Source organism: Myotis yumanensis, unplaced genomic scaffold (assembly GCF_028538775.1).
Source record: "Myotis yumanensis isolate MYYU_CA2020_CCGP unplaced genomic scaffold, mMyoYum1.0.hap1 SCAF_6, whole genome shotgun sequence".
NCBI lineage: Eukaryota > Metazoa > Chordata > Mammalia > Chiroptera > Vespertilionidae > Myotis > Myotis yumanensis.
In genome coordinates, this window is record NW_027223757.1 from 93080973 (window position 1) to 93097749 (window position 16777).

Genomic DNA, 16777 nt, shown 5'->3' on the forward strand with positions numbered 1-16777 from the left:
AGCGGCCTGTCAACTGGTCATTCAGTTTTTTGGTCTTTCGGTCACTTAGGCTTTTATACACAATATAAAAACTTGAGCAAAAATGTACACAAGACCCACGTGGTGTGGTTCATACATTGTTCTCTAGGGTTGAAGCAACCACTCCCTGACCTATCTTACCCTTGACCATGCTGTAGTATTGATTTGCATGCTCTTTCCTAGAATTAAAGCATTTTAGAACCAGGAGTCCTTTGAGGATCCCTGTTCTAACATTCTCCTTTTATGAGTGAGGGAACTATGGCTCAGTTCTCTCCCTATGTTAGTTTGAGTACTTGCTTCCATAACCTAAGCATCCCGACTTCCTTGCCAGAGCTCTGCACATTACACTGCCCACCTCTAGGAGCAATAGAACTTCTGATGCAGATGTTCGTTTGTCCAGGAGAAGACAGCACATCTATTGTCATGACAATCTTCAGCGTCTCATTTTGCCTGTGCCCTTCACATGCTCTTCCTATCATTCTCATAGAAGCTCAATGCAGTTGGTCAACTTAAAGGGTCTTTCTTACTGTCTTCATGCCTGATTTCTGATCCTACCTCAGAATGACTATCTGAGAGTGAGTTTCTCAAGAAATGAGGCACGTAGCAAATGTCAAAGCCTACGAAATTTACTACAATATGAAGTTCTGCTCCTTACAGGCAGAATCATAAAAGTAAATATTGCTTATTCTATTTTAGTGAATACTGTTAACCGGAAAGAACCCACCATAGGTGATTTTGAGTAAATTCTTAGCCAGGGCATATGGACAGAGGAGTTATATCAGTAAAAAATCCATAACAAGCAGCACACTGTAATCACTGTTGATGTACATGTGCCTCCAATATATGCAAGACCAATATTTCAGTAAATACTACTTTAAAGCCGAGAGTAGAGTAAGTGTAAAGGAATTCCATTATTGTATTCATTTGTGTTTCTCTGACTATTCCCTATTAAGTAAAAAATACTTAGTGGAGCCAAAACCGGTTTGGCTCAGTGGATAGAGTGTTGGCCTGCGGACTGAAAGGTCCCAGGTTTGATTCCGGTTAAGGGCATGTACCTGGGCTGCGGACACATCCCCAGTGGGAGATGTGCAGGAGGCAGCTGATCGATGTTTCTCTCTCATCGATGTTTCTAACTCTCTACCCCTACCCCTTCCTCTCTGTAAAAAATCAATAAAATATATTAAAAAAATACTTAGTGTAGTAGATGTATATATATATATACATATATTAATTTATATATATAAATTATATATATAAATTATATATAAATTATATTAATTATATATAAATTATATATATTAATTATATTAATTTATATATATATAAATTAATATAAGCTCTAAACAAAGAGAAAAGAACAGTTGAAATGTATCATGAAGTTTCTTATATTTATCATAAAACCTAGATTATCATCATCTTCAACATCCAGGAAAGGGGTCGTATCCAAAGTCTTAAAACCATTACCTCTACATTTTAGTTTAAAATAAAATTAATGTAGGAATGCCCAAGAGAATCCACAAACTTGTTTTTTGAGAAATTAGAGATGTGGGACTTGATGCTCTCTTATTTTCCTTAAGTAGCTATGACCTGAAGTGAGGCAATGGCTGTGTATCAGTGTGCTCTCTGCGTTAGGAAGAAAATAACTTTGAAGATGAAGAACATCTTTGACTTCAAACATACTAATCACACAAAGGATGTGTTCTTTTTGATTCCATTTTGGATATATCTTTCTTTTAAAGTCTTAATTTTTTTTTACTAGACAAAACATTGTCATAGTTTAAAAATCAGAATGAATTGAAACACTGAAAATTCTGTCATTTCCAATGCCCTAGATAATCACCTTTTTTAGTTTCTGGTATATAAGAAACATCATTTCTGAAATACACTTTTAAATGTTTATATTGCAAACTGTCACATGCCTTCTGTGTTCAGAGGGGCAATAAAAAATACAGGCAACTGAATGATTGTTTTGATACATGGCTTTGGCTAGTGGTGCCCGACTCCAGCCTTACTTCCTTTCCTATTTTATCCATGTAAGCACTTGCTGAGATCCACATTATTTTGCCCAGGTCCGAGCCGATTTCACCCCTCTGCTCCTTCTGCTTTCATTTAAAATCTTTGGTTCCCTCCAATATTCCATTCCAAACTGCTCTTTTTGTTCTCATGAGCTCTTTCATGCTCTCCTTGTTAATTTTTATAATTTCCCCTCCTACTTGCTTGTGTTTTTCCCTCCCTCTTGGTTCCTGTTGTCCTGTGCTGATGAAAAATGTTCTATTTTTTTTTACATTGAAATACTTGCCTTCCTTTAGCCCAGTACTCTCTCCCTATTTTCTCTGTTATCCTACTTTGGATAGAAAACTCCAAACCACATGAATATACCCTTTGGAACAGCACTCAATTTAAAATAGTAAAGTTGAAACCTTGGTGGTGGGAGATCATTACACATGACACATCATATATATATATTGCTAGTTTTCTACATGACTGAGGTTTTCTTTCTATTGCTGTTGAAACACTATCAAGAAGTCTTGATATCATTGTCAACTGGAGTGTTCTTTAAAACTCCATATTAGAGAAGGAAGGGGTTAGAGTCCCCAGCCATTCTAACATCTGAATGTAGCAGATGAGGAAAAAACAGATTTTGTGAGAGAGTCAATGACTTGTCCAAAGTCACATTGCTAGTAGATGTCAAAATCTAAACTGAAATTAGGTCTGCAGACTTCTAGATCAGTATTTCCTCAAATTATTCTATGCTCTTTTGACTCTATTGCTAAATTTAGGGGCAAACAAACATCTAATGAGAAACTTTAAAATGGTCCTTTCCTTACCTGACATGGTCAGAGAAGAAGAGCAGATAACAACTGTAGATGCAAGGAATGACGATTCCTCAGTGGCTGAAGCCAAAGAGCACATGTGTCCAGTACGAAGGCCACTGGTCATACTGGCCACTGGTCACTGGTCAGCAGTTACTGGTCACTGGTCAGTTGCGATGATCCAAATTTATTTACAGACAACTCCATGGGCACCCCAAGATTCTAGCAGGTGGTGGTAGGTTTGGTGGGAGAATGATGTCACAAAGCAGGCAGTTTAAAGGGATGAGAGAGCCAATCGGGAGGTCAGGTTCCCAAGAAGACAGGATTGGATAGCAGGAGCTGTAGGGGAGCTAAACCAACACCTTAATGGCTGAGCTCTCAGGACACATGGGCTAGATGACAATACAGCTGTGATAGTCTCACTTTCCCCAGGCCCTTATGTTAGGGAAGTAATCTCAGTCTGTTACAGACATTCATGAATACAATTAACTGCTAGTTACTTATATTCTCCATATTGTATTGTATAACATGTTTATCATTATATATTTTGCTAATATCCTTAGAGAGAATGGAAAGGGACATCTAGGTTGCACACTTACAGTTGTTCTGAAATCATACCAGTCCATCTCATTAGTGAATTTACTGTGGCTTTTGAGGAGAAAAGGAAGGGATTAAGGAGCTCTTTCTGTCAGTTGGTTGAACAGTAAAATGAAGTTTCTTGAGTGTATTTTGTGCAGAATGATGTGGTCCAAGGTTCTTCCCTTGTAGTTTCTTCTCCTTGAATCCTACCTTGTCAGGGTTGGGCTGGGCCAGGCTAGGTTGACTTGCATCTCCTACTACTCTCATTGTTTCTCCTTCTTCATTGTAGGCATTGATTGTAGACAAGCTTTGACCTTGCATTCTGACACTCATGGATGTTACTTCCTGTCCACTTCCATCAGCAGGGTCTTCTTTGTAGTGTCTGATGCTTCCCCAATGGACTCTGTCCATTACAAGCAACGACCACAGAGCTAGGTGTCAGCTGACTGCAAACCTTTCCTCTTCCAGCCTTTGGTTGCACTTCTTCTGCCCATAATTTGCTCTCTCTGGTTCTTTGGTCCATGTAGGCATCCTGCCATCCTGCCCTATCATATGTGAGAGGCCTTCACGATGTTTTCCCTTTTCCTTCTCTCATAAAGTGTATCTGGTGTGACAGTTACTGCAGTCTCCTCCTCCTTTGCAAACAACCGCTGTAGAACTTTGGGCCTCTCGGATTCTCTGTCTGCCATGCTTGGGTGCAAAGCCAGGCAAATGTGATGAGGAGACTAGTTAGAGAAAGACAAGGACATTCTTGGAGACTAGGGGACAGGCAAAGTGTAATTGCACAGACAAAAGACATTCATGTTGGTATTTCAGGATCTGTGAGAAAATATGTTGACCCATTTCGGTCTCATTTTGTATTAAGAGAACAGACAATTTACATGTATACACAACTTATCTAGTGCAGCAAATGCAAGAAATATTGCTCACTAGAGATTATAATCTTCAATATATTTTCACTTTCGTTTATGTCATATTACCTCATTTATATAAATCATTGGTGTGTTTGCAGAACAGAGATTGTTTTATGCTGTGTGTCAATGCTCTGGTTTTGTTCAGATGTTTCTTTCCTAGTCGTACCTTTTATTGATTTTTTCATTTTTATTGTTGTATTAGAGATGTCCCCTTTATTTTCTGTTTTTGTTTTTCCTTCCCATTGAACCCCTCCATTCCACCGCTATCATCCCCCTTCTACCTTCACCAATCCATTTTCTGTGTCCATGCGCTATGCATATATGTATACAAGTTCCCAAGTTCAAAACACGCACACCCACACCCCACCATCCCTCTGAAATGTGTCAATCTGTCCCATGCTTCTATATCTCTAGTTCTACTTTGCTCATCAGTTTATTTTGTTCCTTAGATTCCACATATGAGTGAGATTATGTAATACTGGTCTATCTGTGGCTTATTTCGCTTAGCATATTACTCTCCAGGTCTATCCATGCTTTGCAAATGGTAAGAGTTCTTTCTTTTTTTACAGCTGCTTAGTATTTCATTGTGTGAATGTACCACTGCTGTCTTATCCACTCATCTGCTCATGGGGACTTGGGCTATTTTCCAAATCTTAGCTACTTTAATTTGGGCTGCTTTCTGATTGGTGTTTCTGGTTTCTTAGGACATATTCCTAGAAGTGGGATCACTAGGTCAAATGAAAGTTCTATCTTTTATTTTTTGAGGAAAGTCTTAGTGTTTTTCACAGTGGCTGTACCAGTCAGCATTCCAAGAGGCACCCTAGTCTTACTTTCAAAGATTCCACCATGGTAAAACATATTGCATATTTTTCCCTTGGCGAGTTTTTCTTGAAGCGTCATGAACTGGCTTGTTCTGATGGATTTTGTGGAGAAACTAAAAAAGGGGCCTGTGAAAAAGGACGTTGTGGTGAGGTGTGCTGTGCACACAAGCTTAAGGAACAGATGTGTACAGTCAGCCCGACGTGGCCGTGGCCAGGGTACCTCTGTGTTCCTTCGCCTGGTGAGTGCATTTCTCACTAACCCTCTTGTTACTGTGAGAAGACAGTGCTGAGTGGCTAACCCAGTCTTCTACAGGGTGGGGCAATAGTAGGTTTATAGTTGTGTGTGTAGAAAAGAGTACAATCATGTATAAATAACCATACAAACATAAAGTCTGTGTTTCCCATACTCACAACTATAAACCTACTCTGCTCCATGCTCTATGTATTATGCTGGCTTGGGGGAGGAAGTCTAAGGATCTAGTATTTTCCCTTGATGGTAAGCTTTTAGGGTGCCTGGATCAATCATCCTTGGGCTTTTAACTTCCATTGTGTATGAAATGTGTGATCCAAGAGGCCAAGAGGCCACAAGAAGATAGCTCCTATAGATGGAATCTGCGAAGACACATATTTCACTCATAGGCCAACATTTCCTCTTATGAGATGAGTTTTTTCAAAGATGGTGCATTCTTTCCTGAGAAGAAATTGTGAGAAGTGTTGCAGTGTAGAGATATGGCTTAAAATTATAAATTTCTTCAAGTCTTTCCCTCTTGGAATCCTGCATTGCATTGCCAAATTCCTGATACTATTATGTAATATGAGACTAACACTATGAGCTAAATATCTGCAATCCAGACCAGTCCCTCCTTTTTCTGTCTCCCCATGGGAATCCTTAGCTAATGCAGTTAGGGGGCTCGTCACCTGCAACCCAGTGTGCCTATTGCTCTTGCCAGTGGGCGTGGATGCTTCCCAGGATTTTTCTCTTGGGCTTTGCTCAGTTGATGGTGGTGTTTAGACAAGGCAGCATGTGCTGCCTGGGATCATGCAGGTGCCCTAGCTTGCCCTTCAAGTTAAGGTTTAGGCTTCACCGGATGTTGGATCTCACGCACCAGTAACCTGTGGATGCTGTGTTCTGAAAGCCAGGTTGGCGACCTATGGCCACGGAAGCCTTCAGAGATAGGCCTCAAATAGAGGCTTGACTCTACTGCATGCAGTGTGACCTCAGCCCATTACTGAACCTCTCGGGTCAAGTGACACAGGGATACTGGCCTTGCATGTTGTGAAGGTTAACTGAAGTAGTGTATTCATGGGCCTGGGGATAGGTGTGGAGTCAATGTCCTGTCCTGGGTGGGCCTCCTACTGCAGACAATCACTTCTGTAGGCCCCTGTTATCATCTGCTCCAGGATAACTGCAAGCCCTTGCCACTCATCTGGTAGATTCCCCTCATTTGTTCTCACTTTCCCCACTACATTCATATATGCGTAAGGCAACCCAATCCCATAGGAAATGTGTCCTGAATCTGTTTTCTGAAATACTTATCTAGTGGTCATGAGACATAAGGCCCACTTCCCAAGGAACTTCTTACATTTCTCCTAGTCAACATAGACTCAGCTTCTGCCCTCTCAAGTCTATTCCAATTTTCCTCTTTTAACACTAATCTCAGATCCTGCTTCTCTTTATAAATCCATAATCTCTCCCCGTTTTTGGCCTTTCTGTCCATGGCCCAAGTTCCTTTCTTCCCACAGTGCTTACCCCTTGACCCTCATTCACCGATCCAACTTCCAATTCTTTCCTTATCATGCAGCTTTTGATCCTCATACCCACCAAAGAAAGAGCACAGTTAAGAGCATCTCAAAACTCCAAATACTTCTTTATTATTAAATGCTAATTTACAATATTTATTCAGTTTTTTTAAGTTACAGAATATACCAAGATTGAGACATTCCTATCTATCTATCTATCTATCTATCTATCTATCTATCTATGACCTATCTATCTATTTATGATCTATCTATCTATCGAAAAACAGCAGGTCCCCAAATGGCACCAGCACTCCCAGCATCTCCTACATCACATAGCCATAGTAGAGAGAAATGTCCATTTCTTTTTCCCTCTCAATGAAATGCTGCCTTGTCCCCAATTTGGCAGCATTCTCACGCTCTAGTTGAGCCTTCCTCTTCATGGCCTCTCGATCTGGCCTCTGCTCCTTTGTGATGGGTGTTGACATGACTGGCCCCAGAACCTCAGATTTCCTCCATGGAATTGGTTGGAGGGCGAAATCCTGGAGTAGATAGTGGTTGTGAGGCTTGAGCGGGGTCCGGGGCTGGCTCACAGCCGAGTGAACAGGCTCCCGCTGGAAAGAAGCACAAGATGATGTTTTGTAGGGCCCAGGCCTAGAAGCAGGAGGCTGCGGGACACGAGGGCAGTCGCGGTTGGTCAAACGTGGTCCAGCTGAGTTGGATGATATTGGCTGAGCTGATTTGACAGGCCCTGTCAAAGATACAGGAGTTGGCAGGGATGCAGTGACTGCAGCAGGCTTGGCAGGGTTGGTCACAGCAGGCCGACGTGATGCCAGAGACTGTGGCCTGCGAGGAACAGGTCGAACTTGAGGCTTGTCCATGGTTGGAAAAAGCAATGGCACCAACTTGACCTTCCCGGAGAAGGCAGCTTGTCCTGGGATGGAGGTGGAGACCCTTTGTCAGCACTTCCATGTGGTTTTTGGGATTTGACTCGAGTTTTCACAGGACCTTTGCCCTCACAGGGCATAACCAGCCATGGTTTGGTATCTGGGCGTGGCTGGGGGCCTTTCGGGTTGCTTGAGTTTCCCAGGGCCCGCGAGGAAAACAGGTCAGCTTTCTCATCCCTCTTCTTGCCCAGTGCATGGAAAACCTGCACAGACTCCAGCATGTGCACACCGAGGCCGCTGCGAGGCTTTTTGATGGCCTCTTGTGGCAGCTCAGGATGACTTTTCTTCCTCTTCCTCTTGGGAATGGCTGGCTTCTCCTCGGCCTTGACTTTGTTCCCTGACTGCTTCCTCTCCTCAGCTCTCTTGGAGTAATTTTCTTGGTTTCTTTTGGTGTTTTCCTGCCCATGGCTCTTAGTATTGCTGGTCCTGCTGGCTGCAGCTTTCTGAGGTTTGCTGTTAGAATGCTTGGCCATGTTCGAAGGAGCCCTACCACCAGCTGCAGCATTGCAAGGAACCACTTCTTCCACAAACACACAATCTGGGCTCTCGGGCTTGATCTTGGCCTTGGGAGCATCACTCATAGGCTCAGAGGCTTTATGTTTGATCTTGCTGCCTTGATCAGAGAGAGTCTTTCTGACACTTGACTTTTTCTGCACTTCGTGCAACTTGAGGCCCCTGGTGTCTTTGGTTTTGATCACCTTGGGTCTTTGGGGCTGATCAAGGTCATCCATGGAACTTAAGACCTGTGGAAGGTGAATACCCTTCACCAGTGTGTCGATGTCTGCCAAACTGTCATTAGATTCAGTCCCATTTTCAAGTGTCCCTTGGTCCTTAAGTCTCAGGCTATTCTTTCCCAAAGCAGGGTTGTCACAACCAGGCTGCTCCTCTTGGCCAAGGGGACCAATGCAGGCCAGCACCTGTGGAAGGTCAGGCCCTTCGAAAGGGAGCAGTGGAGGAGCCTCGTTTTCTGTTGGGATCTGGTACCCATTCCCGTGCTTGGAAAGCTTGGTTTTAATATTCTCCACATTCTTATTCTCTTTCTGTTCCTGGCTTGGAGCTGGCGGCAGTGCCAGGAGGTTAATAGGATTCTGGACTATGGGTGACATTGAAATGTCCCCACTCTGAGGTGGTGGATAACTCTCAACTACCTGGGTATGTCTGTTACTGCTGGCCTTGGGGAATTCTGGAGCAGGTGGTAAATAAAATATTTGGCCTGGAAGTTGCAATGCCAAGGAAGTCTCCATCCCCAGGGAAGTCTCCATCACTACAATGGAATCAAGGGGAAGTCGGTCAGTCCCTGGATTTTCTTTGCATTTCACAGGGTTGTTATAAATCAAATGAAAAACAAGTGATTTCTGAAAAACGTTTCCCATTCTCATATGGAACCCTTGTAATTCTCTCTACTTTCCTGAGTGAATAAAAACACTTCACACCAAGGACTAAGACTGGGAATGGAGCTCTTCCTGATGAAGCCTATAAGCAAGTGGAGATAATAGCCTGTTTGCTTTGGACAAGATGTTGGAACACATGATCCTAAATCCAGGTGTCAACTAAGGAAGTGATGGAAAGTTAAATGGGCACTATCACAATAATGTACTGAAAGGCCTTAGAAAGAGACTAAAACAATAAATCAAGGGAGTTTATTGCAGTATTATAGTACAGGAGGACTCATCAGGTAGGACAGTGGGAAGTGTGGTGTCCCTTGGTATGCTCTTGGAGTTCTCCTACATGTAGCATCCATGGCTGTTAGTTTCCCACCTTCCCACCTCTGTCAGGTGTCCTCATAAGAAGTCTGACAATGGAGGGCATTGACTGAGGGTGGTAGTGGTTAAAGTCACAGGACTTACATTCTACCTGTCTGAGGACTCACCACTTCCCAGCTGCAGATTGACCCCAGGTTTGAATGCTGACCTTATTCCCCTTCCTTGTTTCTGTTTGTACTCACCTTGAAAACCTGTCTTTGTGATGGGTTGAGGAGGCACAGAGTAGCAGATTCCAGAAGTGGAGGCTGGTGGTATCATGTTTGTGGACTGAGTCTCTTTTACCACCAAGACCATCCCTGGGTGAGGGGCAGAGGCCCTGCTCTCTGTGTAAGACACAGAGCCATAGGACTGCAGGTAGGGACCACCGTCTCCAGAGAGCAGAGGGTCCATTGTGCCTTGATTGTAGTAACACACATGATTTCCCACCTGGTAGGGATGTGACAGTCCCTGTCCCTGAATTGGTGCCCCCTGAACAAGGTTGACAGAAAGTGATGGATACTGAGGGTCCATATTGTAGGCATCTGAGGTTTTGTCACACTGGGACGCCAGAGACATAGAGGAGACAGTTGTGTCCTGGTCAATGACAGTCACAGTGAAGTTTCTGAGTGATGATGACTTCTTTTCAGTGTCTCCTGTAAGAGCTCACTCAAAAACTTTAGGATTGGAAGCAGCTGGAATGGAGATTGGGCTCTGGCCAGGAACTCCAGACAACATGGTTGTGCTAGAATGTTGGTAAAAGTAGGCACCAGCCATGAGAGGTTGGAAAGTGGTGCCAGAGGCTGACGGCAGGAGCCATGGTGAACTGTTGGCTGGAGCAGAAACACTGTAGAAATTGCAGACACTTCCTGCATTGCTCTCCACAGGAAGAGAGCGTTGCAGGGAGGTTGAAATTCCAAGGAAAGGTGGATTTTGGGAATTCTCTGTAGGGACCAAGAGGGTGATGAAAAAAGTCAAAGAGATTGATAAGCAACATGTGTGAAAATCATCATTATTTTAAGATTGTTGCTTTCAGCCTTAGCTGTTTAGGTTCAGTGGATAGAGCATTGGCTTGCGAGTCTGGGTTCAATTCCAGTCAAGGGCGCAAACCCAGGTTGGGGGCTCAATTCCCCAGTAATGGGCCTGCAGAAGGCAGCCAATCAATGATTCTCTCTCATCGTTGATGGGTCCATCTCTCTCTCTCCCTCCCCCTTCCTCTCTGAAATCAATAAAAAATATATATCATGTACTGGTGTGGTCCCTCAGCCTGCCTGTGCCCTCTCACAATCCGGGACCCCTGGGGGGCTATTGGACTGCTGGTTTTGGCCCGAGGGATGTGGTATTGCGGGAAGCAGCAGGTGGACGGGAGGAGCCTGAGCCAGGGCCAGGCGCTGAGCAGCTCCAGCTTGGTAGTGGTAGCACTGCCGCAGAGGTGGGAGAGGCTCCTTCTGCTGCAGCTGCTATCTCCAGTCATGAGCCCAGGTGTCTGGTGACCATGGGTCAGCTGAGCGGTGCTCCCACTGTGGGAGCACACTGACCATCAGGGTGGTAGCTCCTGCGTTGAGCGTTTGTCCCTGGTGTCAGTGTGTGTCATAGCTGCGGTTCAACTGCTCATTCAGTCATTTGGTCATTCAGTCGCTTAGGCTTTTATGTATAGTATAAAATCTTGAGTAAAAATGTCCACAAGACCCAAGTGGTGTGCTTCATACATTGTTCTCTAGGCTAGAAGCAACCACTCCCTGACCTATCTCGCCCTTGAACCTGCAGTAGTATTGATTTCTATGCTCTTTCCTAGAATTAAAGCATTTTAGAACCAGGAGTCCTTTGAGAATCCCTGTTCTAACATTCTCATTTCATGACTGAAGAAAATATGGCTCCGTTCTCTCCCGATGTTAATATTAGTACCTGCTTCCATAACCTAAGCATCCCGACTTCCTTGCCAGAGCTCTGCACATTACACTGCCAACATCTAAGAGTAATAGAACTTCTGATGCACATGTTCGTTTGTCCAGGAGAAGACAGTACATCTGTTGTCATGACAATCTTCAGCGTCTCATTTTGCCTGTGCCCTTCACATGCTCTTCCTATCATTCTCATTGAAGCTCAATGCAGTTGGTCAACTTAAAGGGTCTTTCTTACTGTCTTCATGCCTGATTTCTGATCCTACCTCAAAATGACTATCTGAGAATGAGTTTCTCAAGAAGTGAGGCACGTAGCTAACATCAGACCCTAATAAATTTACTACAAAATGAAGTTTTGTTTCATACATGCCGTATCATAAAAGTACATATTGCCTATTCTATTTTAGTGAATACTGTTAACCAGAAACAACCCACAAGAGGTGATTTTGAGTCAGTTCTTAGCGAGTACGTATGGACAGAGGAGATATATCAGTAAAAACTGCATAACAAGCAGCACACTGCAATCACTGTTGATGTATACGTGCCTCCTATATATGCAGACCAATATTTCAGTAAATACTAGTTTAAAGCAGAGAACAAAGTAAATGTAAAGGAATTCCATTATTGTATTCATTCATGTTTCTCTGACTCTTCCCCAGTAAGTAATAAATACTTAGTGTATTAGATATATATATTTCAATTAATATAACCTTATAACAAAGAGAAAACAACAGTTGAAATGTATCATGAAGGATTTTATATTTATCCTAACACCTAGATTATCACCATCTTCAACATCCAGGAGAGGGGTCGTACCCAAAGTCTTAAAGCCATCATCAATAGGTTTTCCATTAAAAAACACACACATTCATTTAGGAATCCCCAAGAGAATAAACAAAAAACTATTTTTGAGAAATGTGAAATTAGAGATGCGGGACTTGATGCTCTCTTATTTTCCTTAAGTAGCTATGACCTGAAGTGAGGCAATGGCTGTGTATCAGTGTGCTCTCTGCGTGAGGAAGAAAATAACTTTGAAGGTGAAGAGCATCTTTGACGTTGAACATACTAATCACACAAAGGGTGTATTCTTTCTGATTCCATTTAGGACATATCTTTCTTTTAAAGTCTTACTTTTTTTTTACTAGACAAAACATTGTCATAGTTTAAAAATCAGAATGAATTGAAACACTGAAAATTCTGTTATTTCCAATGCCCGAAAGCAATGGTCAGTAAACTCATTAGTCAGCAGATCCAAATATCAACAGTACCACGATTGAAATTTCTTTTGAGAGCCAAATTTTTTAAACTTAAACTGTAAAGGTAGGTACATTGTTATTAACTTAGTTAGGGTACTCCTAAGGCTTAAGAAGAGCCACACTCAAGGGGCCAAGAGCCACATGTGGCTCGCGAGCAGCAGGGTGCCGACCACGGCCCTAGAGAGTCACCTTTCTTAGTTTCTTGTATATAAGAAACATCATTTCTGAAATGCATTTTTAAATGTTTATATTGCAAACTGTCACAGCCATGTGTGTTCAGAGAGGCAATAAAAAAACGGGCAACTGAAGAGGATTGTTTTGATATACTGGGGTGGATAGTGGGACCCTACTCCAGCCTTACTTTCTTTTCTATTCTATCAATGTAAGCATTTGCTGAGAGCCACATTACTTTTCCCTAGTCCGAGCTGATTTCAGCCTCTGCTCTTTCTGCTTTCATTTATATTCTTTGGTTCCCTCCAATATTCCATTCCAAACTGCTCTTTTTGTTCTCATGAGCTCTTTCATGTTCTCCTTGTTCATTTTTATACTTCCCCCTCCTTCCTGCTTGTGTTTTTCCCTCCCTCTTGGTTGCTGTTGGCCTGTGCTGATGAAAGCAGTTCTAATTTTTTTACATTGAAACACTTGCCTTCCTATAGCCCAGTACTCCCCATTCTCTTTCCCTATTTTCTCTGTTATCCTACTTTGGATAGAAAACTCCAAACCACATGAACATTACTTTTGAAACGGCACTCAATTTAAAATACTAAAGTTGAAACCTTGAAGGTTGGAGACCATTACACATGACACATCATATATATCTATCTATATCTATATGTATATCTATATCTATATGTATATCTATATCTATATCTATATCTATATCTATATCTATATCTATATCCATATCCATATCCATACCTATATCTATATCTATATCTATATCTATATCTATATCTATATCTATATCTATATCTATACATGTATTGCTAGTTTTCTACATGACTTAGGTTATCTTTCTATTGCTGTGGAAACACTCTCAAGAAGTCTTGATTTCATTGTCAACTGGAGTGTTCTTTAAAACTCCATATTAGAAAAGGAAGGGAGTAGAGTCCACAACCATCTAACATCCGAATGTAGCAGATGAGGAAAAGACATATTTTGTGCGAGATCCAATGACTTGTCCAAAGTCACATTGCTAGTAGATGTCAAAATCTAAACTGAAATTAGGTCTGCAGACTTCTATATCATATTTCCCCAAATTACTCTGTGCTCTTTTGACACTATTGCTAAATTTAGGTATAAATAACAATCTAATGAAAAACTTCAAAAAGGTTCTTTCCTTACCTGACATGGTCAGAGAAGAAGAGCAGATAACAACTGTAGATGCAAGGAATGACGATTTCTCCGTGACTGAAGCCAAAGAGCACATGTGTCCAGTACGAAAGTCATTGGTCATACTGGCCACTGGTCACTGGTCAGCAGTTACTGGTCACTGGTCAGTTGCGATAATCCAAATTTATTTACAGACAACTCCATGGGCACCCCAAGATTCTACCAGGTGGTGGTAGGTTTGGTGGGAGAATGATGTCACAAAGCAGGCAGTTTAAAGGGATGAGAGAGCCAATCGGGAGGTCAGGTTCCCAAGAAGACAGGATTGGATAGCGGGAGCTGTAGGGGAGCTAAACCAACACCTAAATGGCTGAGCTCTCAGGACACATGGGCTAGATGACAATACAGCTGTGATAGTCTCACTTTCCCCGGGCTCTTATGTTAGGGAAGTAATCTCAGTCTGTTACAGACATTCATGAATACAATTAACTGCTAGTTACTTATATTCTCCATATTGTATTGTATAACATGTTTATCATTATCTATTTTGCTAATATCCTTAGAGAGAATGGAAAGGGGCATCTAGGTTGCACACTTACAGTTGTTCTGAAATCATACCAGTCCATCTCATTAGTGAATTTACTGTGGCTTTTGAGGAGAAAAGGAATGGATTAAGGAGCTCTTTCTGTCAGTTGGTTGAACAGTAAAATGAAGTTTCTTGAGTGTATTTTGTGCAGAATGATGCGGTCCAAGGCTCTTCCCTTGTAGTTTCTTCTCCTTGAATCCTACCTTGTCAGAGTTGGGCTGGGCCAAGCTAGGTTGACTTGCATCTCCTACCACTCCCATTTTTCCTCCGTCTTCATTGTAGGCATTGATTGTAGACAAGCTTTGACCTTGCATTCTGACACTCATGGATGTTACTTCCTATCCAATTCCATCAGCAGGGTCTTCTTTGTAGTGTCTGATGCTTCCCCCAATGGACTCTGTCCATTACAAGCCAATACCAAAGGGCTAGGAGTCAGCTGACTGCAAACCTTTCCTCTTCCAGCCTTTGGTTGCACTTCTTCTGCCCATAATTTGCTCGCTCAGGTTCCTTGGGCCATGTAGGCATCCTGCCATCCTGCCCTATCATATGTGAGAGGCCTTCACGATGTTTTCCCTTTTCCTTCTCTCATAAAGTGTATCCAGTGTGGCAGTTACTGCAGTCTCCTCCCCCTTTGCAAACAGTCGCTGTAGAACTTTGGGCCTCTAGGATTCTCTGTCTGCCATGCTAGGGTGCAAAGCCAGGCAAAAGTGACCAGGAGACTAGTTAGAGAAAGACAAGGACATTTCTGGAGACTAGGTGACAGGCAAAGTGAAATTGTACAGGACAGAAGACATTCATGTGGATATTTTAGGTTCTGTGAAAAATACGTTGACACATTTTGGTCTCATTTTGTATTAAGAGAACAGACAATGTACATGTATACACAACTTATCTAGTGCAGCAAATGCAAGGAATTTTGCTCACTAGAGATTATAATCTTAAATACATTTTCATTTTCTTTCATGTCATATTAGCTCAATTATAGAAATCAGTGGTGTGTTTGCAGAACAGAGATTGTCTTTGTGCTGTGTGTCAATGCTCTGGTTTTGTTCATTTGTTTTCTTCCTAGTCATACTTTTTATTTATTTATTCATATGTATTATTGTATTAGAGATGTCCCTTTTATTTTCTATTTTGTTTTCCCCCCCATTAAACCCGTCCACCCACCCTACCCCTGCCATCCCCCCTTCTACCTTCACCACTCCATTTTCTGGGTCCATGGGCTATGCAAACATGCATACAAGTCCGCAGTTCATCACACCCACACCCACACCCACACCCCCACCTTCCCTCTGAAATCTGTCAATCTGTTCCATGCTTCTATGTCTTTAAGTGTACTTTGCTCATCAGTTTATTTTGTTCATTAGATTCCACATATGAGTGAGATTATGGCATACTTGTCTTTCTCTGGCTTATTTCGCTTCGCATAATACTCTCCAGGTCTACCCATGCTTTGCAAATGGTAAGAGTTCTTTCTTTTATTTACAGCCGCATACTATTTCATTGTGTAAATATACCACTGCTGTTTTATGCACCCATCTGCTCATGGGGACTTGGGCTGTTTTCCAAATCTTAGCTACTTTAATTTGTGCTGCTTTGAACATAGGGTCGCATATATTCTTTCTGACCGGTGTTTCTGGTTTCTTACGATATATTCCTAGAAGTGGGATCACTAGGTCAAATGAAAGTTCTATCTTTTAATTTGTTGAGGAAACTCTTTAGAGTTTTTCAGAGTGGCTGTACCAGTCTGCATTCCCAGCAGCACCCTAGTCTTATTTTCAAAGATTCCACCATGGTAAGACATATTGCATATTTTTCCCTTGATGAGTTTATCTTGAAGCGTCATGAACTAGCTTGACCTGATGGATTTTGTGGAGAAACTTAAAAAGGCGTCTGTGAAAAAGGACGTTGTGGTGAGGTGTGCTGTGCACACAAGCTTAAGGAACAGATGTGTACAGTCAGCCCAATGTGGCCTGGGGGCCTCTGTTGTTCTTCCCCTGGTGAGTGCTTTTCTCACTAACCCTCTTGTTACTGTGAGAAGACAGTGCTGAGTTGCTAACCCAGTCTTCTACAGGGTGGGGCAATAGTAGGTTTACAGTTGTCTGTGTAGAAAATAGTACAATCATGTATAAATAAC

The 16777-nt window shown here is 42.3% G+C and overlaps 1 pseudogene; it reads right to left on the bottom strand.

The window, feature by feature from the left end:
• Nucleotides 1–7208: 7208 nt before the first annotated feature.
• LOC139012952 (uncharacterized protein C2orf78-like) lies at nucleotides 7209–14076 on the bottom strand (annotated as a pseudogene).
• Between the last annotated feature and the right edge of the window lie 2701 nt (nucleotides 14077–16777).